The sequence below is a fragment of the Coptis chinensis genome, chromosome 1 (genome assembly GCF_015680905.1).
Source record: "Coptis chinensis isolate HL-2020 chromosome 1, ASM1568090v1, whole genome shotgun sequence".
Lineage (NCBI taxonomy): Eukaryota > Viridiplantae > Streptophyta > Magnoliopsida > Ranunculales > Ranunculaceae > Coptis > Coptis chinensis.
Genome location: NC_141456.1, coordinates 22,976,423 through 23,003,669, shown reverse-complemented (window position 1 = coordinate 23,003,669; position 27,247 = coordinate 22,976,423). Strand labels below are relative to the sequence as shown.

General features: G+C 36.3%; 4 long non-coding RNA genes and 2 pseudogenes across 8 annotated transcripts; 5 read left to right on the top strand and 1 right to left on the bottom strand.

The window, feature by feature from the left end:
- Positions 1–3,148: 3,148 nt before the first annotated feature.
- LOC147522984 (uncharacterized) lies at positions 3,149–5,336 on the top strand. Of its 2 annotated transcripts, none has more exons than XR_015195812.1 (3): positions 3,149–3,247; positions 3,506–3,623; positions 4,622–5,336. It is a non-coding gene; the product is annotated as an uncharacterized LOC147522984 (long non-coding RNA). The 2 variants fall into 2 exon arrangements; XR_015195822.1 differs by having other exon boundaries at positions 3,506–3,709.
- A 330-nt stretch (positions 5,337–5,666) lies between these two features.
- LOC147522983 (uncharacterized) lies at positions 5,667–6,686 on the top strand. Its single transcript, XR_015195805.1, has 2 exons — positions 5,667–6,138; positions 6,228–6,686. It is a non-coding gene; the product is annotated as an uncharacterized LOC147522983 (long non-coding RNA).
- A 3,704-nt stretch (positions 6,687–10,390) lies between these two features.
- On the top strand, positions 10,391–10,982 carry LOC147522982 (uncharacterized). Its single transcript, XR_015195803.1, has 4 exons — positions 10,391–10,481; positions 10,574–10,680; positions 10,755–10,825; positions 10,942–10,982. It is a non-coding gene; the product is annotated as an uncharacterized LOC147522982 (long non-coding RNA).
- Positions 10,983–11,557: 575 nt separating this feature from the next.
- Positions 11,558–13,220, top strand: LOC147522981 (uncharacterized). Of its 2 annotated transcripts, XR_015215400.1 has the most exons (4): positions 11,558–11,815; positions 11,922–12,006; positions 12,458–12,580; positions 12,752–13,220. It is a non-coding gene; the product is annotated as an uncharacterized LOC147522981 (long non-coding RNA). The 2 variants fall into 2 exon arrangements; XR_015215398.1 differs by having other exon boundaries at positions 11,558–12,006.
- Positions 13,221–13,975: 755 nt separating this feature from the next.
- On the top strand, positions 13,976–19,670 carry LOC147522980 (pentatricopeptide repeat-containing protein At1g74850, chloroplastic-like; annotated as a pseudogene). Its single transcript, XR_015215395.1, has 4 exons — positions 13,976–15,893; positions 17,939–18,253; positions 18,356–18,463; positions 18,916–19,670. The product of XR_015215395.1 is annotated as a pentatricopeptide repeat-containing protein At1g74850, chloroplastic-like (transcript).
- A 1,852-nt stretch (positions 19,671–21,522) lies between these two features.
- On the bottom strand, positions 21,523–25,045 carry LOC147522979 (hexokinase-1-like; annotated as a pseudogene). Its single transcript, XR_015215387.1, has 3 exons — positions 24,889–25,045; positions 23,303–24,567; positions 21,523–23,124 (listed from the first exon to the last, which is right to left on the bottom strand). The product of XR_015215387.1 is annotated as a hexokinase-1-like (transcript).
- Positions 25,046–27,247: the final 2,202 nt, after the last annotated feature.

The following is a 27,247-nucleotide window of genomic DNA, read 5'->3' as shown; positions in this document are numbered from 1 at the left end:
AATATGTAAATTTTTAATAAATCGTGATTTCTGTTTTAAATTAAGCTAACCCGCTTTTAATTTTATAACAAATTGTTTTAATCAAATCTTAAAAACCCGCTTTTAATTTCTCAACAAATTATTTTAATTAAGTTTTAAAACCCGCTTTTTTAATTGGGAGAGGGATCCCATTTTAATTTAGAAGTGTGATTCTCATTTTTAATAGGAGAAGGATTTCCATTTTAATTAGAAGTGCTAGATTTTTTTTTTTTTTTTTTTTTTTTTTTTTTTTTCCAATTAGAGAAGAATTTCATTATAATAGGAGAATGATTTCCGTTTTAATTATAAGTGCTAAAATAGGAAAATGATTCCTGTTTTAATAGGAGTTGATGATATGGAATTTTAAGAGAGCTAGAAAAATTCCCCGTGTAAGAGCTTTAATATTAATATATAGATAAGCTAAATTGTTAGGTAAGCTCAAAATCTATGGAAGCTTGAACCCCTATGAATTTTCTTTTACTCTCTAAAACAAAAAAAAATGTCGCTAATTAAAACAAATGACATTCATCTTACACCCAAATAAAATCATAAAAATTAAACACGTGTTTTATTAGTTTGTTCATAAATTAATATTCTAAAAATCCAATGGATTTAAAATTCTTAGCTTTAAAACCTACCCTTATCATAACTTTGGGATAATTTTTTAGTATAACTAGAAGTGTTAATACTTGAACATGAAAAAAAATAAAATAAAAAATAAAATCAGTAAGTAATACATCGCAACTCAATCACGGTAGTTTGTACTATGTGTCTACCTTTTTATAATCAACTATTTTGTCCCCAGATTTATCTTTGACATTAATATTATTGTACTATTTGCTTTGACATTTGACAATAGGCCGAGAAAATGAGCTAGGTGACTAACACTCAACCTTAGAATATTACTCACACTAGTATTACACACCTTTGCCCATTCTATAAAATAATCTACAAAAACTGAATTACTTATTTAACAGTTTTGTATGTAGTATTTATTTTTTTGATTTTGCTTTAGGTGTAGGGATAAATTCGTAGTTATCATATATCTCTATTAGTATAGTATACCATAATTAACATGAACATTTAAATTGGACCAACCTTTTTTCTACCATGAAATACCCTTCATAAAATATTAAAATCAATTATTCAATGCCTTTAAAAAGGATTACTTAGTCATTTTAAAATTTACTACCATTTATACCCTTGAGATTATATAATAACTTAAGGACGTAAGTGTAAATTCAAGTGAAAAATCAACTATATGCCCTTATTCAATTGTGCGCGACTTCCCAGCATTGATTGTCCAAATAAATACCTTTTATAAAATTAAAATCGAGAAACCAACCGTCTCTCTTCCACACTTTACGACTTCTCCTCTTTTGTAAACAGAAAATGAACATTTATCCTAGACGTCTTTCTCTTTTCTCTTTTATAAGTTTTATCTCTCTCAAATCTCCCCTGATTCAGTTACCAAAAAGGAATCTCCTCTCATTCCCTCTCTCTTAAAAAAGCTAAAAGCTAAAAAAAAAAAACATAGAACCCATCCCTAGAACTTTTTGAAGTCTATAGGAAGTATTTATTTGAGATACATGTATTTTTTAACCCGTTTGATAAGGAATGTTGAGATCTTGAATTCTTGACTGGTCTAAATTTTGGTTTGTTTCTGATGGTCTCATGGGTTCATGTCTTTGCTTCCGCTTCAAGTTGTGGTGGATGACACAAAGGATGGGGATGTATGGGAAAGACATTCCATTGGAGACTCAATTTATGCTTGTAGAGAGCAAGGACGATAGTTCTCAAGAAGATTCAACCATCTATACCGTCTTCCTTCCTCTCCTCGAGGGACAGTTTAAATCTTTGTTCTTCAAGGAAACAATAAGAATGAAGTTGAGATATGTCTTGAGAGCGGTGAGTAATTGTATTCACATGACCGCCATGAAACCTCCTCAATCCCGCTTTGTTTACACTAGACATTGCTCCACCCAAATGGCGAAATGCCAAACTTGGGAAGAGAAATTTATTACCGTTATTCTAAAACAAGATCTCGAATTTGGAGGTGTGAATTCAAATGTATGTAGTTTATGATATAAAAGCCATCAAGTTGGTAAGAATATAAATGACCGGTGTTTGTGTGTCTTGCTCATTTATTTTGCAGGCGACAATGCCGTTGAGACCAACCAAGGGCTTCACACGGTCTACATGCATGCCGGCACCAATCCTTTTGAAGTCATTAACCAGCCGCTGAAGTATGATTTCCCATCCTACTATTTTCCAAGTAGCTTTCTCTTTGTTAAATTAAATTCAGGACAAGACGATTGTAATGAAGAAGATTGATATAAAATTTGTTTCATGTGAAACAGGGGTAGAAAAAACACATGAAGACATTCCCACCATCGGAGAAGAAAAAAAGTGAGTAAAAGGCCTCATCTTTTTTCCTTACATTTAAGGAAGGAAACTAAAATCTTACCTACTTTTTGAAACTCTCTTGAAAGTTGTTCTTCCAATTTCAATTACAGTTTGCCTCAATTTCTAACCACTTCACCTTTTGATTGTTTTCTTTTCTCGGATGATTGTAAACATGTTTTTCAAATATCTCAGATATTTATTGAAATGTCGAAAAAAAATAAAACATTTTAAAGCAAAGAGATAAAAAGAGAACCTCGGCTTGACCAAATCCCTAATGTAGATAACTCGATAAATGTTAAGACTCGCATTTAAGACAGGGATGACGGCGAAGAAACAATGGTTAGTGCCATATAATGTAATGAAACATAACTAGATTTCAGGACAACTCCTTGATATTAAAGCCTTAATGTAATATGTACAACAAGACAAGTTGTGTTCCGAGATCGGTAGAAATAATTAACATGAAACTTATCGAGAAATTTTACAATCACATACACTCTATATTGATAGTAACACCTCTCTACTTTGCGATTATCTCTCCATTGCCTCCATCACCGATTATTATTTCAACATAAATGGCTACCTTAATTTTGTTTTCTCCCTACTTGCTACAAAAAGTGATTATTCAGATTTCTTCAATTAATGCAGGGATGTGAATTGGGATCTATGCTAGATGACAATCAAAGTCCTATCGAGTTGATTTTGTAAGATTGAGTAACTAAATTATGTTCTTATGTGAAAGGTGGACTTGACTTGCATATGTGGAGAAGCATGAGTTTTGTTTTGATGCTTTGTTTTGGATGAACAAGTTTCCAATGATGAGGTACCATGTTTCATTTTTCGAGTTTTCTCGAGGTTCATTATGCAGAATGTTGTTTAGTTTTTCTTTGTATTTTTTTTTCGAGATAAATTTTTTTTTTCCGAGATAAAATAACCCATTAGTTGTTTTTCAACCAGTGTTGTTTCGAACTTGTATGATTGTATCTACTGATTGCAAAATTATCGTCTTGATTATACATTCGCCACTCCCCCCAAAACATTGTCTTTATGTTGAGATTTGATTGCTTTTCATATTGAACAGGTGTATCGTGTTACTGTAGAGCCAATTATTCCTGCCATTTTTCAGCGAACGAAAGCAACATGCTTTGCATATGGTCAGACAGGTCGTCTCAACCAAGCCTTCAGTCAAGACAATTCAGGTAGGCCTTTATGTTTCCAAACACTAAATCCGGATATCCTTGAGACTCTGTTCCACTGATTGGGTTTCTTCTGGCAATCAAAGATAGTATGTCCTTCTTCATACATTTATCTGATGATACCAAATATTCATTTTTTAAGTTGTAGATTTCAGTCGCATCAGATTTGTGTATGTGTTTATAATTGAATGCCAATTCTGTGAACGTGGATATATACTTCTCATTCTCATCAATTAGCCTATATAAATTTTGATTTGTTTGACTAATCGCTTCATAAAATACTCTGGTTTCTGAAATATCTGAGATGATTCATAGGATAACGTTATTCACTAATTCCTCGAGGGCTAAAGGTACCTAATAAGTTAAAATTTGACATATAACTTGCTGTATTCAGATTTGACTTCTTTAGTGACTTGACTTTGTAATATATTTTCCTCATTTGGGTCATTGGTTGATGCTTCTTCAATCTCCTTATTGAATTTGATTATCTAAAATGAAAGTACCTTAATTTACGTACAAGCAGGTCTAAAAACTGGATGTTGTGGAGGTTATGTCAGTTGTTATGACTTATGATTATATATTTATATAAGAGCTGTGGCGATTCCAATTCGGGTTCTGAGTCAAGGCTATGCTAAATTAATCAGCAACGTGATCATAAATAATGAATATGCAAGTTGGTCGGCACATTCTTTTTTCTGCTTTGGCTAGAGAGTTAATCAATTTGCTGTTGCTGTAGCGTCCTGATGGCGATATAATAGATTGTGTTCTATAAACTTTATAAAAAACACGTAATACATATCGCTGTTGAGTTGCTAATACCCAAGTTTGCTCAACCTTTTTCTTCACGCCAAAAAAAGTTCTCTGTTGCCAGTGAAAATATATTAGTGTAATATTACCTTCAATATATTACCATCAATATTAGTGTAATGGTTTTCAATATTAGTGTAGACAAGAATTAGTGTAATATATTACCTTCAATATTAGTGTAATGGTTTTCACAGCTGTTGGTAAGAAGCCCACCTGAAGCATACAAGAAAAGGAGTAGACAAGAATACTGTGAAAGGTTTGTGCAGTCAAGAATATCAGATGAGTTTCAGGTATGAATTTAATTACTACAAGATTCTTATGGTATATATTTTCTTCAATTTAGGATGCAGCATAGCTATGTTTTGTACTTCCATATATTTTTATGTCCACATGAGCTGGACTAAGGAGGGGTGATAAGCTCTAATTCTTGCAATAATTATTGGTTAGTGAAATTCTTTGGTGATATATAGAAAATTTTCTTTGGTAGCTTATCAAGGTTAATAAGCTCATAAATTGTATTCACCATAATGTTTGAAGAGAACCCATCTATATAATCACACAGTCACTTCATTCAGTTCCATCATCAATGAAGAATTTAACCACACAAGCTTCGTTGGACATCTGATACAGTTTATGGCAATGGGTCATACTCGAATTCACTTTCTGTTGAGTTCGTAGAAATAACACTCAACGTACAAGATGACGACACTGTACTTCTTCGAAGCGTTGAACCAGCAACTTCCACCAACCATGATGGTAATGGCACAGATACACCCATGTCGTCAAAGCCATCAACAATGAAGAGAACTTCATCAAGCAAACTTCTACACTTTTCACAAGAACTCAAAGCAGAAGCTATCACAAAAGCTAAGCAGTTTTCGCAGGAACTTAAAGTTGAATTTCAAAGGAAGTTTTCAAGGAATCATAGTCTTTGCGTCGAAAGCACTTTCGAGATCTTCTTCTTCTTTAAATCATAACCAAAATGGTGGTCACCGTTGACTCGGCTTTAGTTTGCTAGAGCTTGAGGCAACAACGAAATGAAGTTTAACAGACTCGACGGGTGCTCGAAAAGCACTTAAGGGGTTGAGATTTATTAGTAGTAATGCAAGTTCAAGTAATGGTGCTAATGGTTGGAATGATGTTGAGAATAATTTTGATAAGCTTTCGAAAGATGGCTTTCAATACCGATCCGATTTCGCTCAGTGCATAGGGTTTTCATTTATCATTTTTTGTTAATTTTTATTTTTCTTAAAAAATATTTTTTTTTCCGTTAAATTTAAATAGTTAATTTATTTGTATATTTATTTGTTGACATTTTTTTTGTGTTTGAAGGAATGAGAGATTCGAAAGAATTTGCATTGGAACTATTCGATGCGCTAGGCCGGAGTAGGCGAATGAAGGTGGAAAAAATCAGCAAAGATGAACTATATAAGTTTTGGTGTCAAATTGCTGATCAGAGTTTCGATTCGCATCTTCAAATATTTACCGACATGTATGTTTGTTTTTATTATTGATAGTATATCAAAAGTGCTTGAATATGTTACAGCTAGCAAAATGTCAAACACCAAGATAGAAACATAATTAACACCTGTTTTTTTGGCATACTAGCAAAATGCACGTGCTATGTGCATTCTTCAAGATGCACGTGAACAGCCTTTTTTATACAGATTGGTCAAGATGAGCCTGTACCTTGAAACCATTCCAGAATCATGTATGTTAGGGGCCTGTACTTGCATCTTTTTTGCCATAAACTTACAAAAATTTCTTGCAGCATTTTCTTGATTTTACTTTTGCCATTAGATGCTTCATTGTGGTTTCTTGAAGGACTGAACCACACTCTCGAAGCCACAAGGCTAGCATAAGTGCATATCTCAACATGCATCAAGCGATCGTATGTAAACTATTTGCAATGGGGGCAGAGATTTGTCAAATACTGCGTTAAATGTTCACGTAGCATTTTTTTTTATCTCCCTTCTCTCTTTTTCCTTTTTTTCCTTGTGCAGGTGGTATTTTGGTATATGCCATCTTATGCCCTCTGTAGTCAAGCTGAGGGAGACCAGTTAAAGCAAAATTCAATCAGAGAGATTCAGAATGCCAGCTATGTGAAGCTGTGTAGTTGCATATGTTTAGTTATATATATTTTTAATATTCATATGAAGGGATCAATTGTAAAACTGCTATCTATTATGTTTTGCTGGTTTAGTTGAATTGTTGAAATTTACACCTATTTTTTAATGGAATTGCTGTTCTTTCACAATTCATTGTCTGACTTTTTGGATCCTTAAGCATATCTTAATGCAGCGTGTTTCTTGGCTGCAGCACTACATTTGCTTCATAAATGAAGGATTGCAAACCTCAGTTAGGTTTGGAATTAGAGTAGGAAATGAAAAACATTTAAATTGGCGAAGTGTGATTTTAAAGAACAGGTTGGATGTGGCTCCTGAGTCATGAATCATGATAGACCCAAATAGGGATGCTTTCCCCTAAATAGATATAATAGCTACATTAAAATGGTTCCTCACCATGTCACCATTAAGCTTACTGAGAAATTTTTACCAGGCCGACTTTCTCAGATATTCCTGGATCCATCTTCTAAGTAGGGATTGTTTGAATTTCGTATGCGTGGCATTCAGGCTTCTAATGTGATTACCTGATCTGAATCTTGATTATTTTTGCTTTTTGCAAGCAATCAAGCAATCTTATACTACAAAAGTAGAACTAAAAGTTCAGCATAGTTTCTTCCCATAGGACACACCATCTATATAAAAATGCATCAGAAACATGATTAGGGCGTGTTCGATCTGTGGAAATAGTTTCCACACTTTATCTATAGGCTAATATTGTATGGTTAATTAGTTCGTTTTAGTGAGAACTTTTCCCATTCAAAAGCACTATCTCACCTAAATTCTTCCACTCCCCCTACTTAAAAGAATTACGTTGAGAACAAGAACACTATGAGGCAAAACATATACCTTTCTAGAAAGTATGTTCACATTAGATGCACTAGCTTCCCGAGATAGTATAAAAACAATTTAATCATAACATATTAGGCATTTGAGGCTGCGATCATCATGCCTAACATCCTGTTAATCTGTTCAGGATGAAGGCCATCAATGCTCCAGGGATAGATAGACTTATCATTAAATCCATCATGAGCCTTGATTGGATCTCCAAATGCAAGATCGATCGGCGGCGGTCTTTCGAAGTACTTCTTTGCCATGCTGATATGCCGATAATCTTCATTACTACTTGTCGACGTATCTTCAGACACTGATTCTTCTTCGGACGAGAATTCACATGTCTTCATTGTTTCTTAACTTTAGTTGAAATTTCAATCCCAGTTATGTGTTTTTCTTTTGGCAGAAATTGGTGGGTGTAGTGAGAAGTTCATTACTGGGAAGTCAGACTTGGATTACAACAAGGAAGGTGAAGTTGGCTTTGAATCTAATGGTAATTTGTTTTATAACTCAAAGTTGATTCATTTTTAGTCTCATTTATTGGAAATGTTATTCTATCTTGAAAAATAAACTTATTCATAAAAAAACGAGGCCTTATGTTCCTGGAGGTTCACAGGTACGCCATTCGAATTCAAACTTTCACTAATTGTATGGTAGTTATAGCTGGCTAGGTTGCAATTTGATAATATTGTTTGGTTCCAGATAAATCATTTTGTTTACACATATTATAATTTGTGTCTAATCAAACTCCGAGTCCTCCAAGAGTTCACATATGCAAATTAGGAGGTGATAATTATTCGAATGTTATTAGTTACTACAGTTCACCATTGGTTCACATGGAAACTCAAAAACTTAGATCTTAACGTCTGTTTAAAAGCTGAAAGAACAAGACCCCTATAGTTAACATTGTCAAAATTACCTCCATCATCATCATTTAAACATTTGTCCCTATATAGTTAACATCTTTTGATATTTTTGTCATCATCATTTAAATATTTGATATTTTCGAATTTCAGAATATTTCATATATCTAATTGCAATTTTACTCCAAATCCCTTATTACTGTAAACTTGAAATCTAATAATCTTCAATGATTGCAAAACAAGATAACTCTATAAAGGTGTTCATCATATTAGTTCTTTTATTCAAGGATTAACCCATCCATTTTACGCGAATCGAACAAGTGGTGCTACTCTGACTATTGAACTAAAATGCCCCAGAAACACATACAAATTGGTCAATGCACTATCTAAGATAATGAAGGAAACAACAACATAAGATTGAGATATAGTATAAAAAGCCAGGCTATCTCAACCTGTAACTTCTATATGCAAGATGACAATCTTCAAGTGAATGCTAAAATGCTAACTATGATCATCATGCTAAACTGCCCTAAAGGATGAAGTGGGCTACTCAAAGAGAGAGGAGTTTGGATGGCCTCTAATGCTCTAAAGAGGGCGATCTTAAGAGAGTTAGAGTGATGGTATGAGAGCTTCATTCCTAACTAATCTTTAGTTTGAAGTTTTCCATGCAGTTTTAGGTGTTTAGTTGTAGGATTTAAGTAACTCTAATAGTCTAAAATAGTTCAATAGGATTGATAGGTTTGTCGGGTATATCTTAGATCAAATTTTAAAAAGGATTATGACATGTAATCGAGAATATACCTTGGAGTACTCATAAATTGGATGAACTTTTAGTGATGATTAGATGTGGACATGTTTTAAGCCCCTCTTTCTTCATATCTCTGTTTATATAAAACTAAATAAGATCTTCCTCTTTCTAATTTTGTTTTTAAATTTGGTTCGTTGGCTTTAAGTTTATTTCTTTACGTTACCACCGAGGGGGAAACTAAAATATATAAAATATTCAATATTCTAAGGATTATTGATTGATTTTCAGTTTTATAGTGTACTAAACGCATTTGCAACTTCTGAGGGAAAAATAAAAAGAAACTAAGTAGGTTGTGGTTTCATCTAGCACACAATAATATGTGAAGGTGTCAATGGGGATGACTGCATGCCGGTACCTCAATTTATAAATAATATTGTGAGTTGCGGGGATCTCTTCTCTTCGTAAATTGAGTCAAATGGATGAGAAAGATCATCCAGTACAATCTGCTAGGAAGGTTTGTTTCATTTTCACAACTTTTGAATTTCATTACAAAGGAAATGCAAAGGAAATGACACATTTCTTTTTTGCTTCAAATGCAAAGGTCAAAGCGTGGGAAGTTTATACTTTGGATAGAAGACCACGATTTGGAGAGATCTACAAAGGAATCTAAGAATCTTTGTCCTACAACATCTTTCATGGCTTGGCCTTGATTGGGATTGGGATGAAGGTCGATTTTTTAATCAAATTTTCCTAATTTATTGTTGAGTGTGGTAGATCATCAAATTTACCCCTGGCTATCACAGTCCCGTATTGGTGGAGATTATGGTCCATATCGGCAGGTTTGGTGCATAACTCTTTATACAACCATTATGCCAAGAAGCTTTTGGATTCGGTCATGTTTATCATTTGTTTTTGTTCAAATGAGGTACTTCATCTTTCTATCTATTTCTATATCTATCCCCTTTATCCCCAAATCTCTCAAATTTCTTCCGATGACCTTTCAAATAATAGACTTATTCCATATGTATCTATATAAAGCGGTGATAGCCAATTTCTTTTCTTCCACATAAAGAAATATATATTCAATGATAGCTAAATTGAAGTGTTTGTGCCCGAATCAACATTGATCCCTGAATCTTTGAAGCCCAAGTTACCAAGTAAGAAAGATCTAAAGCCTTATCCTTCCACATGCTATCTTGAATATAAAGGTCATAAGGGCACCGTCATGTCAATTTCCGTTCAAGTGTCGGGCCCAATGGCTAGCCTATGGTAAGGAAAGCTATACTTTAGTTTTTCTCTTCATTTGGTTTTCCATGTCATAAATTACACATTCGTCTCCAATCGATTAAAGGTTCGAGTGATGGAACCGTTCAAAGCGTATGGGAGGTTGAAACGGGTCGATGTGTTAGAATTTGGAAAGTTGGTGAAGCCGTCCACTATGTTGCCCGGAACCCAATACCGAGCTAAGAATCTTGGCAGCCTCTATGTGAGTGCATGCACGTTTCTACTTTTAGCTTACCAACCGTGTATTTGCAGCTACTTGAGGAACATCACTCTTAGCTTATCATAATTTTATAGGGGGCACGATGTGCTTCTTTTGAACTCTGGACTTGGTAACGATGAAGAACAGGAACAAATTAAAAACTTTTACATATTGAGGCTCCTCAACCACTTGATGAATCCGGGTTGGTAAAATTTATATCCGCTTTCATCTTATTATTAGATCTTATGGTTGCTTATCCTTTTTCTATTTTTATAGGCCATGTCACATCCGCTGTGAACTGGCTTCAGCATGACAAGTACGACGGTATAAGGTTGAAGCATCTTAAGGTGACACTATTCTTCGATCATCTCTATATAAAAATCATCTGTTGTTTGCATTAATACTAGCGCCAGGTTTAGGGTTTTATTGACTCCAATTGGACCACTTTCATGGGCTCTCACAGGCAGTGCCCTCAGTTGAATGGCATTATAGAGGAGACTACTTGATCGATGAGATGTACCGACCCATATCCTTTGTGATTTGATTCATTATCTGATGTAGTGCCTTTTTTTTTTTTTTTTTTTTGGGTCATCACTTTGTTTAGTATTATGTACCCTATTTTCTAAAAGTTTGTTAACTTCTATCATCTGCGATTTGTTCTTTAAGTGAATTTGATCCCACCAACAATTTCTGAGATGAATGACATTATAGAGGCTTACTACTTCAAAGGCGATGGTACCGGTGATATCCTTTGTGATATGATGCTACAGTAGTGTCCTCTTTTTTTTCATCCGTTTATTTAGATCGTGACTTTGTTTGGTAGTATGTACCCTATTTTCTAAAAGTTTGTTAACTTTTGTCATATGTGATTTATTCTTTAAGTGATTTTAATCTGCACCAACAATTTCTAATATGAGAATCCAGGCCAAGGTGTAGATCACTTGGGCTACAAGAAGCCTAGGTAGCCAGAGCACATCTAGGCATCTAGCTGACATGGAAAAGCTAAGCTGCATTTACATGATATGTTCTCATATGTTACTATCTTAAGTTATAGCTCTTTTTATTTAAATAAATTCTGTTTATGGTCAATCCTTGACTCCTCTACTTACGTGACTCAAAAGCAATCCTCATACACCAACTTTCAAAGAAACACACGCAGAACATTCCGTTCAAATTGCATGGACTTCCGGTATCATTTGTTTTCCATCCATCTCGCCCCATCTTCTTCATTGTAACAAAGAAAGCCATCCGTGTCTTCGATCTGGTGAAGCGTAAGCTCATCAGGACGCTGGAGCCAGGCGTTCGTGAGGTTTCCTCCATTGCAATTCATCCTACAGGTTTTGTTATCGTTGCTCAATTTGTTTGTTTATCACTTTTCTTTGTAGACAAATCTTCTCGAGTTACACACCAAACTTGCTTTTCTGGTGTTAACTTTCCATGCAGGTGATCATCTTATTGTGGGTAGTCGCGAGGGAAAACTTTGCTGGTTTGACATGGACCTTTCATCTCAACCTTACCGAAAACTAAAGTATGTCACTCCTCTAAGTTTGAAAACTTTTCTGCAACTGCTTAGGTGCTATGTATCTACCCTTGGATGGCTTTGCCAGTTGTTAATCCCTCCTAATGATTCTGCAATCCCATAGAAGCTCTCCCTCAAAGACACCATTATCACATCTACAATTCAACTGGGATTAGCAAAAGGCTCAGACTTTTAAAGATATTCTGTTCTATTGTGACACTTCAAGCACTTTAGATTCCCTTCAACACATGGTTTTGTAACTGAGTCCTCAAATTTAGTTTGGGGAGGGTGACTTGAGGATCATATCAAGTATCAAGTTCTCCTGATCATCATGTTCATGTATCATCAGTTTAAAAGGGAAAAAATATTAGGGATTTTGATATTGTTTGAATATCTAGCTGGTTGAATATATTATACGTGCATTTTGCAAGCTAATTATAAAGGCTTAACTACCATGCAGGTGATCAAGATATTCAGGCATTGTCTACCAAGAGAACCATTTATGCACATATAGTTACAATCTGATAAAGCTCTGCACCGTCAAAAATTCCTGGCGGTTCATGTATAAATTTTCTCTTTTTAGGTAGTGTTCTTTCAAAAAAATTAAGTTCTCACTTTATCCTTAATCGTCATGTGTTGATATCTCTAATTACGTTTTTCTTCTGCAAACTAAATCTCTTTCCATAGCTTTATTTCCGAGACGACGAGTACAATGTTTAGTTTATAGCTAACGACAATTTTATTATTTTTTCAGTCATGCCACTACATGCGGTGAGTTGCTACAAATCATTATTAAAAGGTTTAAAATTATGGATAGCGACATGAATGAGGTTGTTTTATACATTTATGTTTAGGCGGACTAATTTAATTGCATGACACTTTTGGTAAGCTCTTCTCTATATTTTTTTTGTACTATATATGCTCGTCCTTCTTATATCAGATTGAATTTGGACTCATTTTATTTTTTGGCAGGGTTGGTCAAGAACAAGCTGCGTGAATATTGCAAACAACTTTGGTGCAATAACTTTGGACCATCATTGGCAACTAAGTTATAAAAGTATCAAACCTTGCAAGAGGCTGACAAATTAGTTGTATAAACAATTTCGTACTTTTGGACTGAGCTTTACTTCTATTGTATAGTCATGAAAGCCTAAAATTTGCAACCTAATGTTGATGCATGTTGCTTTTATATTATTTTGACATCTGTAAATACTAAAAATTCATCCTACACTTTTATTTTCCATCCACGTGCAAGCACGTGCATTTTAGCTAGTAATTATAAAGGCAAAACAGTCACAAATAAATGACCAAGAGTCACACATTTTTTAATATTAAATCACTATTGTAACATTGTAGGTGGGGGTCATGATTTTTAAAATAGTAAAAGATATAATTGGATATAATAGACAGTAGTACGAAAATTTTCATCAAATTTAGCCATTGAAATGGATTTATCATGACGATGATTATATAGATTTCACTGTAAATATTATGGATATATCAACATATGTCACGATAAAATCAATTTATAGCCATTCAATATAATTTACAAAAAAGATTTCTTCGATATATGAACACATATCACAATAATATTATGATATTGGAGATATTGGATGTCTTTTTTTCATTATTTTTTTTATTCGCAAGCCAGTTTTAAATGAGATCAATAACTCATTCATATCGGCAAAGTTGAATTCCCATACTTTTGGTATCATCACTTAAATGTTTTACCAATTTTAATAGTTAGGGTATATATATTTGGTCAGGCCTGTGGCGCGCACATTCATCGATGGAATTGTTAATTTGCCGCTTATGTGCGCACGGTTCGAAGGCCTTCCAGTCTACTACTACTACGCCAATTCAAGCAAAACTGCATAAATATCGTGTTACTGATTTTGTCGATATTATAATAAAATATCGTACCGATTTGTCCTAAAATCTCGTTATCCACACTCTGAAACTTACACGTGTGATCTACCCAAATCCTCTTCAACCTCTTCAACTCAGCTCACTGTTCTTCTCCAACAGTTGAAACCTCAAAACACTAATTTCCATTCTCATGCAAAACAAACACTCAAATGACACTCATGTCCTCATCTCTTCCCATCTCTAAAACACCACCTATCTCTACACTCTCAAAACTCACATTTAACCCCAAGCCTCTTTTCTCACTCCCCTTTCATTCCAAAACAAAGATTCTATCTCATTCCTTCAAAACAAGAGCAAAGCCAAGAGAACTTATCCTTGGTAACCCATCAGTAACAGTAGAGAAGGGGAAGTACAGCTATGACGTGGAAACACTTATAAACAAGCTAAGTAGCTTACCTCCAAGAGGTAGTATTGCACGTTGTCTTGATATTTTTAAAAATAAATTGTCTTTAAATGATTTTGCATTAGTTTTTAAAGAATTCGCACAACGGGGCGATTGGCAAAGGTCATTAAGGTTATTTAAATATATGCAAAGACAAATTTGGTGTAAGCCCAATGAACACATATATACAATAATGATTGGTGTACTCGGTCGCGAAGGGTTGCTGGATAAGTGTAGTGAGATTTTTGAGGAAATGCCGGCACATGGTGTGGGTAGGAGTGTGTTTAGTTATACTTCTTTGATTAATGCTTATGGTAGGAATGGTCAGTATGAAGTTTCACTTGAATTGTTAGATAGAATGAAGGATGAAAGGATAATGCCTAGTGTATTGACTTATAATACTGTTATTAATTCGTGTGCAAGGGGTGGTTTGGATTGGGAGGGGTTGTTGGGATTGTTTTAGCAAAAATGCGCATGATGGGATACAACCTGATCTTATAACTTATAATACTTTGCTTAGTGCTTGTGCTAATAGAGGACTTGGTGATGAGGCGGAGATGGTGTTTAGGAGTATGAATGAGGGGATTGTGCGGATATTACTACACATGCTAATTTAGTTGAGACGTTTGGAAAATTGGGGAAGCTTGAGAAGGTATCTGAGCTTCTTAAGGAGATGGAGTCGAAAGGAATTTACCAGATATTACATCATATAATGTTTTGTTAGAAGCTTATGCTAGGTCGGGATCGATGAAAGAGGCTATAGGTGTGTTTAGGCAGATGCAGGCAGCGGGGTGTGTTCCGAATGCTACCACTTATAGTATTTTGTTGAATTTGTATGGGAGACATGGGAAGTATGATGATGTCCATGAGCTGTTTCTTGAGATGAAGGTGAGTAATACAGAGCCAGATGCAGCTACTTATAATATTCTTATAGAGGTTTTGGTGAGGGAGGTTACTTCAAGGAGGTAGTTACTTTGTTCCATGATATGGTGGAGGAGAATATTGAGCCTAACATGGAGACATCTGAGGGCTTGATATTTGCTTGTGGAAAGGGTGGGCTCCATGAAGATGCCAAGCAGATTCTCTCTCACATGAATGAGAAAGGGGTGGTACCAAGTTCCAAGGCTTTTACTGGTGTTGTTGAAGCATTGGGACAATCTGCATTGTATGAGGAGGCTCTTGTTGCATTCAACACTATGAACGAGGTGGGAAGCAAACCAACTCTTGAAACATACAATTCTCTGATACATATGTTTGGTAAGGGTGGGCTTTACAAAGAGTGTGAAGCAATATATTGGCTTAATGGGTGAATCCGTGTAGCACGTAATACATATTCGTTCAATGGAATGATTGAGGCTTTTGGACAAGGAGGGCAATTCGAAGCGGCTTTCAAAGCTTATGTTGATATGGAAAAATCAAGATGTGAACCTGATGAGCGTACCCTTGAGGCAGTTCTAAGTATATACTGCTCGGCAGGTCTTCTTGAGGAGAGTAAGGAGCAGTTCCGGGAGATCAAAGCATCGGGAATTGTGCCAAGTATCATCTGCTACTGTCTGTTGCTATCTGTAATAGCAAAGAGCGAGAGAGGTCAGTGCTGTTATTCTTTTTGGTATACCTGTTGTTGCTTATTTTGTTACTCTATTTTGGTGTGTTTCTAATACTAATAGAACATCATGACATAATTGTTTAGCCCATAAGTATGGTTTGTATAGAAAATGCTTTGGGTAATGTTTAGGAAGCAATTAAAATGCAGGAGCTATTTCCCTATTAGGTATACATGCTAGCACCTAGAGCCACAAATAGATCTAATCTGTGCGACATTGTAAAGGAAACACTAAAAACCTACACTGGTGATATATAGTTTGTGTGAGTGAGACAACTAAACAGTTCCTTTGATTCCTTAATGCTGTGCCATAGGCAAGATCAACAAGGAAGAGTTTGTTTTTAAAGGAGACGAACAATATATTCTGGTGCAACAGGAAAGAGTTAAACTTTGATCGCATAACTATCTTTTTCATCTTTTGATGTCGTTGTAAGTTCTAGTAGGTGGTGCCTGAGATTATACTGACTTTAATTGAAGTATTTCATAGAATTTTCTGCTTTTTTCCTATTCTCCTCAGTCAAAAAGGAAAGCTCATTCCTGGAAGAGGAAAAGGAAGAAGAGTTGTATGACTAATTCTTCAGCTTACAACACAGCGAATTCTCAATCTTACTGGAGTTGACCCTCGTGACTTTTGATAACTCTTCAGCTTTATTTGATGACACATGGTTTTACTTTTAGGTCTGGTTCCTTCTGCATATATATATATAGTATATAGTATACTATAGTTGAACTTTGTCAATAGCCTAAAAAGCTTTACAGAAAGTAGATGCAAACTGTTTGTTCTTAGTTTAAAAGTGTTGTTTATTCTTATTCTGGCGTTGGAAGCCAAGAAATGAAAGCGGTAATACGTCATCCCTTCCTAGGACTACTTGGAAATGATGTGTGAATAATCTTTGTCATTAAACCTTTTTTGAAGCCTTTTCATTTTCCTTTTTCCTTAATTCAATAAACTTTTCGTGAAGCATTCTTGACGGAATCTTACTGCCAATGTTGCAGAGTAGCAACGATCTCTTACTTTTACCTTTTAGTGCTAGGTTCGAGCAGTACATTAGATCTCCCCTTGCAGTCTAGGTCGGTTATTTTGTTCATTCATGAAAAAAGTAAATTATTGCTGGAGAGCTTTAGCAATTCAGTAATGAGGTGATGGGGAGTTCCTAATTTTGTAGTCAATCCACTATTATATATTGTACCCCTTTCTATGGCCTGTGGAGCATTATCTTGATTTATATTTACTTATTTAATGCATAGTTGGGGTTTATCTTAAGTTTATTGTTAAATACCTCTACATTGTGAACAATAGCTGCGAGTGGTTTTTCTTTTTCTATTTTTTCTTTTGATTAGGAAAATCAGACGCGTTTATATTAGTCGTTGTCTAAAAATGCATATAATGAGTTTAAATGAGGATGTCAAAATCAACATGTGGTAAAAGCTTGGAAAGACCACCTACTTGTAGAGTATCAGTGTATTCTAAAAATTCACAAAGAACTTCAATTGGGTATAAGATGAAATTTATTTGAAACAGTTTGAGATGAAGAATATGAACAGCATAAGGTTACACATTAATTAAGGCTGAAGGCTTTGAGAGGAAAGAGGGAAGCTGAAGTGGGCGTGGATGGAAATGCTAAAAAGAAGTTATGAGGGTTAAATGGCCCGATACAAATGGGAAATGGCGAGCTTCGCAATATAAACAACATCTATAAACCTTTGAACAGCGGATTTATTTGACCTCGGGTTTCCTCGTCATATGGACTGATCAGCCTCAAGTTGGAGGTGATGTATTGTACTTAACATTGATGATCCTTTGTACTTGTCTAGAATATAACATAGGCATCTGATAGCTTCTGGTTTAATATTCAAGAATTAAGTACAACTTATCTACAATTGTTCAATTTCTAATCACACCTTGACTTAGTGTAATATGATATTGCTAACAAATAGTATGGTGTTCTCTCTCATGATTTTACTGCTTGATGTTCCTCACACAATTTTGTTTTATATGTCTCACCTGTGAGGTTCACATATTTCAGGTGGGACGAAGCTAACGAGCTTTTGGAAGAGATGATCACAAATAGGGTATCTAATGCTCATCAAGTCATAGGGCATATGATTAAAGGGGACTATGATGATGACATTAACTGGCAAATGGTAGAATATGTCTTTGATAAATTTAATTCTGAAGGTTGTGGTTTGGGATTGAGGTTTTACAATGCACTTCTAGAGGCACTCTGGTGGTTGGGCCAAAAGGCACGATCTGCAAAAGTTCTCCGTGAGGCAACAGTACGTGGCCTATTCCCTGAGTTGTTCCGCAAAAGCAAGCTTGTTTGGTCTGTGGATGTTCACAGGTGTGATGTTTGCTTAACTAGCACCCCCACCCCTCTATTGTCAAAAGATTATGGTTTCAGATATAACATATTTTAAAATTTGTGATGTTGTTATCTTTTTAGGATGTCAGTTGGTGGTGCTCTTACAGCAACATCTGTCTGGCTGAATAATGTTCACGATATGTTCACCAACCGGGAGGATCTTCCACATTTGGCAGCCGTTGTGGTAGTGTAAGTCATTCTTCTCTTCCTCTGTTACATTGATGACTCTCAGACCTTATATTTTGTATATGTGAAGACCATATGCATAGACAAAAGAACATGACACGGATCTTGAGCCAAATACATACATGCAGCCAAGCAAAATTAAGAGCTCACAACCCATCACCCATTGCCCAAAGTGGTAATCTGCCCCATCTAGCCATGAAGCACTCAAAAGGGCAATCCCCTGATTCTTTGAAGAGACCATTCAAAATGGATGTCTCTGATGGTCATGAATAACCTTTACATGCGAAGCTAATATTGCCTCATAGACTCATAGTGTCTCAAACATATATGGACCTAGCAATATGTGGAAACCGGAAACTTAGTCACAAAATCTTAATTTTCACTTGAGACTTCTCAGTTCTCCTGAATCCCTTTTTGGATGTCCTTAATCATTGTACTCTTTTGTGTCTTACCAGTCGAGGAGAAATGGAAAGAAGCTCGATAACACGGGAGTTTCCTGTTGCCAAAGCTGTATATTCATTTCTAAAAGATAGTGTATCATCATATTTCTGTTATCCGGGGTGGAACAGGGGTAGAATTATCTGCCATCGGCCTCAGCTGAAGCGGATTCTAACTGGTCATGGGCGATCATCAGATGGGCCCGCAATGGAAAAGTTGGTTACCATTAATAATTCCCCATTTCCACGTCCTGGAATTAGAGCATCCACGACTACTGTGAACGTGGATCAACATGTCAATGAGGACTCGGAAGCTGGCATTCTGACATCAAAGCTTATGACAATCACAGTATAAATGAAAGTGCTTCTTACTACTCCTTGGTTATCCATGGTTTGCCTCTTAGCTGGGATTTTGTTAGCATTCCCCCTTCCAAGGCAAATTCAGAGTGCAGGCCAGCTGGATTCGAGCAGAGTTGACACTTAACCAAATTTGATGCGTATTTTTGATGCATCGATTTTGCAAAAGAGTCAAGTGAATCGACATCTGAGCTGTGAGCTTGTGACTTGTTTTTGAGCTATATCCTGAATGGGGTGGTACTCGTCTCATCATGACCCATGAAACCAATCAAATTGGAAAGAAGAGGTGAATAAATGGCTCTACTTAGATGCCCTTGAAAGAGAAAATTTTGGCTACATGATGTATATGTACAGGATAGTTATCAAGGTTTTGTTTATTATTCAGTAAATTGAAGGTAGGTCGGCTTAAAAAGTGATTGATTTGCGTTTCTCAAATTATCAACTTTAAACTTGTGTGTGTAACATGGAGCATCAATGCATCATTCACCAATCATGGCAATAGTGATTATACCAGTATTCCCAATGAGACAATGATCTGTGCAATTGGCCAAGCGCCGCACTTGCATGGTGACTGCAATAGTATGTAGTAGCTTAAACCAGATACTATTGGATCCGAAAAAGCGTATTACTGTAGATGATTTGCATCATGTCCATCGCGGAATTAAGTCGTGAATTCGTGATCCATAATGACAAAGAACAAGTGACAAAGTGAGAAGAATGACTTCTTACCATAAAAATTGTGAACAACTTTACAAGAAATAAAGTAGTCAAGAAAATTAAATATCATCAAAGTTGTTATATATATATATATATGAGCCAAGTACAACCTGCTCAATCACATTCTCAAAGCATTGTTAAATGTGGAACAAAAAGTTTTTCAGTGCTGTTAAGTTGATTTATTACAACTGAGATGGACGACGAAAGAGGAGAAGATGAGATCCTTGCTATGTCTGGTTACAAGGTGAGGTCCAAGGATGTGGCTGAGGTAGCTAAGAAGCTGGAGCAAGTTGAGGCAATGTTGGGTTTAGCTCAAGAAGATCATTCGCTTTCACATCTTCCATCAGAGGCAACTGTTCATTACAATCCTTCGGATCTCTCTTCTTGGCTTGAATCCATGCTGCGTGAAGTTGACAATCTCCCACACCCCAGTAAACCACCCCCCCCCCCCCAGTCCCGTTTATGTCATGTTGATGAACTCAAAATGTATGGCTCATGGAGTCATGGTTGCATGTAGTTTTATCAACTTATTATTATCAAATTATACTACTGTTATTATCTAGATGTAGTGTTCAGTGAATCATCTTATATTCTAAATTATGAAATGTGATGTCTACTTAAAAACTGCCAAGTTTATTCTTATGAACACTAGCTAATTTAAATGCCACTAATCCTAAATGGTTAGTTGACTTGAGTTTGGAACTTTGGATAAGTGGTATATACTCTAAAGAATTTTTCCGTAGTTGTTGATTTGCTTTAATAGTTATGGATTCACGCTGATAAATGCAATTTTTTTCCTCAATAATTACAAGTACTTATTAAAAAATTGAGTGGAGTGGGAGAACACACTAGTGCGGATTTGGTGCAATTGTTAAGCACTTGATAACTATTTTTCGAATAAAAATTGGGAAATTGCATTGTAACTACGTAAGGAACAATATATTTTCGTCAAGTAAATTATTGTCATTTTTCTTTCTTACTTCTCAATAGGCAAAATAGTCTCCAGTAGTTCAGTCAATTCTTATTTGCTTGATGTAAATCTCATCCCTTCATGAATTTTTCAATTGCTCGATTTTGGGTACAAAGACTCTAAATTGACACGATCACCCTTCCAATAACCATAAATTCTTGTAGAGCTGGAAAATGTGTTAAGCTCCTTGTGCATGGTTCATTGCTCAAGGTCGTTTACTTCATGTATCGATAGGAGGCAGAGTAAAGAGACCCAGTTTCACAAGTGAGCCAAGCCTGATCAACTGAAAGTCAGTAACTCAATTAGCTAGGCCTGTATATCATCCGAACAAGCAAAGTAAACAAAGGTACTCGGGCAAACTAGCTCAAGATACTGGCCGAGGCCCGAAAACAAGGCACAGAATCCAGCTCAAATTTTGAAAGATTTGTTCATGGCGTATATACTTCTAAACTCTAGACTCTATACTTCTGTAAGGTTAAGCCTTAAGGAGTTTAGAACTTGAAGCAGTAAGTGCTTTGTTTTTTACTGAAAAAAAACAGAACGAAAAAGATTTAGCACTAGAAAAGCCAATACACACAAAGGAGACGAAATATATTCCCATTTAGCACTAGAAAAGTCAATACACACAGATAGGAACAGCACCTGTACTAGATGATACTGGCATAACAACTTTGATTTACCTCCTGGTAAAAAAATACAAGGCAACACACACAGAAAGGAGCAGAAATATATTCCCAGAACATACGGGGTTGCTAACAACTACGCCAGTCTCACACTTCATGCCATGGTACAGGGAACGTGAAGCTGCAAGAAGAGCGGCCCCAATGCGGGGCCATCAATAGCATGCTCGATGACAACAGTGTCCGTAAACTCCTCCCCAGCAACTCCTTAAGGGTGTTCTCCAAACACTTGCTGAATTCTGAGTAATGCTTAAATACTCCACCATCAATGGCTATCACTGTTTTCTGCTTGACTCCCTCCTTGACTGTGTCTCTTCCTATTTTTTTCAAGATGCCTAAGATTCCAGCTGCAGAAAGACGAGCTCCACGCTCTGCAACAGTGATGCAAACCTCAACAACTGCTCTTCTAGTTTCCTGGGATGTGTTAGATATACCCAAGATATCTTTCAATATGCTTCCCACCAATGTTAGATCAGGCTTAATTGTCGTGATGCAGCGCAGACATTTCATGAGTCCTAAATGTAAATGGAACCCTAAGCTTCGAGGGAACAGTATCACCAAAAAGTCAGCTTCTTCAGCCATTTTAAGTAATACCTTGCGCACAATATCCCCATGTACTTACCAGAAATAATCTTCCCAAAACTCTGTTCACCAACATTTAAACTCTCCACATCCAGAGCATGATCATATTCTGTCAGAGGAAGATGTACTGATCTGAAGTTACCCCATTCCATGTTAATAACCATCTCTCCTGATTTAGGTAGAACACCACGCCACTTAGAAATCGCACTTGCACGCTCCACATATGCCGCATTCGTTCCAGTACCTAAAGTCACCGCAGCAACGACATCATTATTAAGGTATCTTTCACCAGCTAAAGTACGAATTGTGTCGTTGACTAGAGCCGCCACACGCATATCAACACCTCTTCTTTTCATGGATTGTGTCAACTGTCCTACCAGATCTTGGTTAATCGCACCATCTATGGATACCGAGGGATTTGTCCATCTGATAGGAGTCCCGGATGTCTGTGTCATTGGGTATGAGAAACTAAACCCCAGTTCCCTTTGCCTACTAGGAGAAATATGAAAATCACCATCGCCTTCTGTAGCAACAAACGTTGCTAATTTCTCAGCAATAAAATCACATAGTCCTTTAGAAGTTCCGACCATCATATGAGGAGGTATTGACACTTCAGTAGATTCTTGCTCGAGAACGCGTCTTTTCTTTCTACCCAATTGTACACGTGAAAGGCGGAATTTTGTTCCACCAAGGTCCAATGCATAGAATAATCCGTGCTCATTCCCTGTAGGAAGATTATCAACAGAGCTGATAAGCATCCCAAGTGTACTTCCACCTTCTGAAGCTAAACCAGCATGCATTTCAACAGTCATGGCTTCAGCAACTTGTTTCAATTTCCCAAGTGGTGTATCACACATGTCTTCAAATTCTTTCAGTATTGCCATAACTTTAGCCCAGTTCGCCGAATTCTGCGTTCTGGTTCTGCATTGCACAATTAGGAAATTAGAGAGGGGGGGAGGGGGGCACTGTAGTACACTGAGGAGTGGTTCATCTTTGTCTTTTCACAGACCTTCAATAGTCAAGGTCAATTCAGACATAACCAACTTAAGCATCAAAGACTTAATTTCGGAAAGAAAAATCTCATAGCTAGTGATCTTACCGTTCACTCCGGGTGAGAGAGACATCAGAAGAAACTGGTGAAGGAGGAGGTCCGCTAATTGCTATGGAACTAGCTCCCAATTTGCTTGCGTTTAAAGAGACGCTATATGGAAAAAGTGGATCGGGAGGGGGCGGAAGTTGTATGTACCCCTCAAGAACTTTCACCACCTTGCTCATGGTTGGTCTGTCACCGGGATTGTGCTGAGTACACCACAATGCCACAACAGCTAATGTTGTTGCATTTTCTCTGTCCATGTCCTCAATTCCACATTCCTCCATAATTTCATTTACTTGTCCATTCTTAAAGTTTTCCCAAACTTGTCCTGGAAACCAATTATCGCCGACACAAATCCTCCTCCTCCCCAAAACTTCGAACAACATCATGCCGAAGCTGTAAACATCACTTTTGTAAGTTATTGGCATTTGCATCCACATTTCTGGGGCAGCAAAGCTGCGGGTCCCTCTGAATCCGATCAAAGATAATTGACTGACATCTCTTTGAGAAACCTTGGCAAATCCAAAATCCGCAATCTTAGGAGCAAAATTTGAGTCAATGAGCACATTACTAGCCTTTACATCATAGTGAACTATTACCTCGTAGCAACTTTCATGCAAATAAGAAAGCCCCTTTGCTATCTCAGTTGCAATGTCATACAACCTCTGCCACGGCAACTTAAGATGGTTCTCATACAAAATAACATCCAAAGATCCATTCTCCAAGTATTCATAGACAAGTGCTTTCATGTTTGCCTCAAAGCAATACCCGTAAAGTCTAACTAGGTTTCGATGAGAAGTACTGCTCATTGATCTCACTTCAGCCATGAATGTGGATTCCATAACATCCATTGCAGTTTTTTTTAATTTCTTAACCGCTACTTTCTCACCGTTAGGTAGTTGACCTTTAAAGACTTCTCCATAAGCGCCAGAACCTATTTGACAAGTGAAATATTTAGTAAACCTCATAAGATCCTTAGGTGAATATCGCCGTATTTTATCTCTTTGCAGTTCTAATGACACTTCCATCGCATTTGAGCTACGCACGGCCCCTTTAAAATTATTCACCGCTTTGCGATTTTCCAACACGTTATTCTGAAGCTTGTCCCCATCATCAAATTGTAGATGTTTTAGTCCAGGAAGTTTTTCAGTCCCTTTTCGTACCTCATCCATATCGTCTTCTTTGATTTCTACTTTTGATTGTTAGTTCTCCATTTGGCTTTCTCCTGTTCCTGTTCACGTCTGTAAGGAGGATATTACTCACTACCAATCCTAAAGTGGCACATGACAGTAGTTACATATTAGAAGCCAACAAGTGGTGAACCGTCAATAGACATCAAGGCATAGTCAACATGCATGTAAAAGGAAACATAATATAGAATCTTTCTGTTTATTATGAATTGAAAGCACTCAATCATTTAAGCATACCAGAGAGCTATAAAGTTATTTCGAAGATCTCACAAATGAGCTAGCTCGCAAAACACTAAGTTCACACGCAAAAAGATTTTTAAGACAACAACTCTGTCGTTGATATACAACTTTAAAACGACGTACGTGCTAAAATAACAAATGAAGGCTTGGATATATACTTACAAACTAAGCCGTGAAAAGGACGTGTTATATCATAACTTCCAGGCTCTGTAGTCTTCTCTACTAAGGCAAGAGAAATGAAGAACTCAGAAGTACCCAACTTATTAGCTACATGGCTGCTCCTTGTCCTTCAATTATTTTAACAGTTGAAACAGTTTACAGTTTGCTGACTTTACTCAAGCGGATGGAATAGGACTTTGTAATTAATTTCACACTAGTCCATGGGCACGTGTCACACACGTAGACTTGCTGTACAAGACTCGGATTTGTTTTCTTATTCTTTAATTTTATCCATGATCCAACTACCAATTATTTAATGAGAGAATTACTAAAAAAAGGCCTAATTGCAAATATTCCATTGAACTTGTCTCGTTTTTTCATTTTGACCGTTAAACTGTTTTTTGCGCTAAGTAAACCTTGAATTGGTAAAAAAAATTCCACTTAAGTCCATTGATTAGTTTCACTATACGCTAGGCAAAAAAAAAAAAAAAGGTATTCAGCAATCAGCATATCCTAGGCAATATCTACAAAGAATATTTGAAAATATATTGTAGGCCCAACTAATCTACTCTTAGAGCTATTTAAATCATCTTATTCTTAAAAAAATTAGCAATGATTACGATCTGATGCCAATTCGCTATTAAAATAATTTGCTAAACTTAATGCGTTGTGTGTGGAGCAAGGCCATCAATCGATTGGTTTGGGTCGGGTTTTGAAAAATCCAAACCGAACTGATAAGAAAATTGAAAACCCGAAACCGAACCAAATCGATAATATTATTTTTCATCCAAAATCGAACCGAACCAATAAGATATACAATCTGAAACCGAATCAATCCGAACCGAAAACTATAAAATCAAATAAATCTTAAATTAAATCAATTAATTTCAGCCACACAATTGATAAACATATAAAAAATTAATCATAAATATTATTAAAATATTATTTTATCGGTTCGGGTTCATATCGGTTCGGTAGAAGACAAACTCGAAACCAAACCAATATCTTATCGGTTCGGTTCGATTTCGAGTCGGTAGAGGACAAACAAAATTATTAAAACCCAAACCATTTTTTATCGGTTTGGTTTGGATCGGTTATCGGGTTATCGAAACCCCCATTAACAGCCCTAGTGTGGAGTAGCAAAATATCCTTAAATATTGACTCAGAAGTCATAATCAAAAGTCAGGTTGTTCAGGATTCCGTTCATGTAGAAAAGGGAATTAGAATACATAGAAGTATTAGTGTGCAACCGTGCAAGACTCGGACTTAGGGGTGTAATACTGGGCGGGTCGGGTCAATTGTGGGTCAAATAGTGGCGGGCGGGCGAGTCCTAGGGATACAAATCCAAATGGTCTCCGACGGGGTGGGGCGGGTTGAAGTGTCATGTCTTAGTACCATCACCCCGACTGTTGGATTGGTCAACTTTTTACGGGACGGGTTTTGCAAAGTCATCCGGTCGGGTGGAAATTATAATTTTATCCCAATTTCACCTAAAAAAACTTTATAATTATGCAAGTAATATATTTCCAATTCACAATATAGATAAAAAATGGAATCAATCAATAAATTAAAAAAAAAAAAAAAAACTTGAACCCAAAACCATATCTACAAATTTGAAACTTCTTTTTCGTGATTTATTTGTAAATTGATTATTTTCTATAACATGATAATATGAAGATGAGAGCGAGGATCTATGGTACAAAACAATAATATATAAACTAAAATAATTCGAAATTAATACAAGGATGAATGATTCATCTTCTCCAAAATTCGAAAGTTGAATTTGAATTTTTGATATTTGCCCAATGTTCAAACTTGAATATTTGAAATTGATGTTGAACTCATAAGTTTGTGTTCATATCTCCCAAATTTCTACAAAAGTTAAAAGAAAATATAAACAAAATACAAAAATATTAGAGTTAGAGTTTTGAAATTATGCGGGTCAACGGGGTTTGGTCAACGGCTTTTCACACAGTGCGGGTCGGGCGGTTTGACGGGTCGGGTTTGAGCATAGAACATACACCCATAGTCCGACCGCGTAAAAATGGTGGCGGGGCAAGGCGGGTCTGTTTTTGGGTCGGTGCGGATTTAGGTGGCGGGTGAAGACCGGGTACCCTACCGGATGATGGGTCAACGGTTTTTTTTTACACTCCTACTCGGACTTATTTTGTTATTATCACTAGTTAATGCCCATGCTGAAGGCACGGATTCCATAAAGAAGCACAATTGATAATGTGATTTAAAATTCCACATGCATTGACTCTTTCCCTAATCGTAAGGGAAACAAAAAATTGATAAGCAGGCCAAGTTGATGAAGAAGCCTAAATAATGCGCGCAAAAAAGAAAAAGAAAAATATGATTG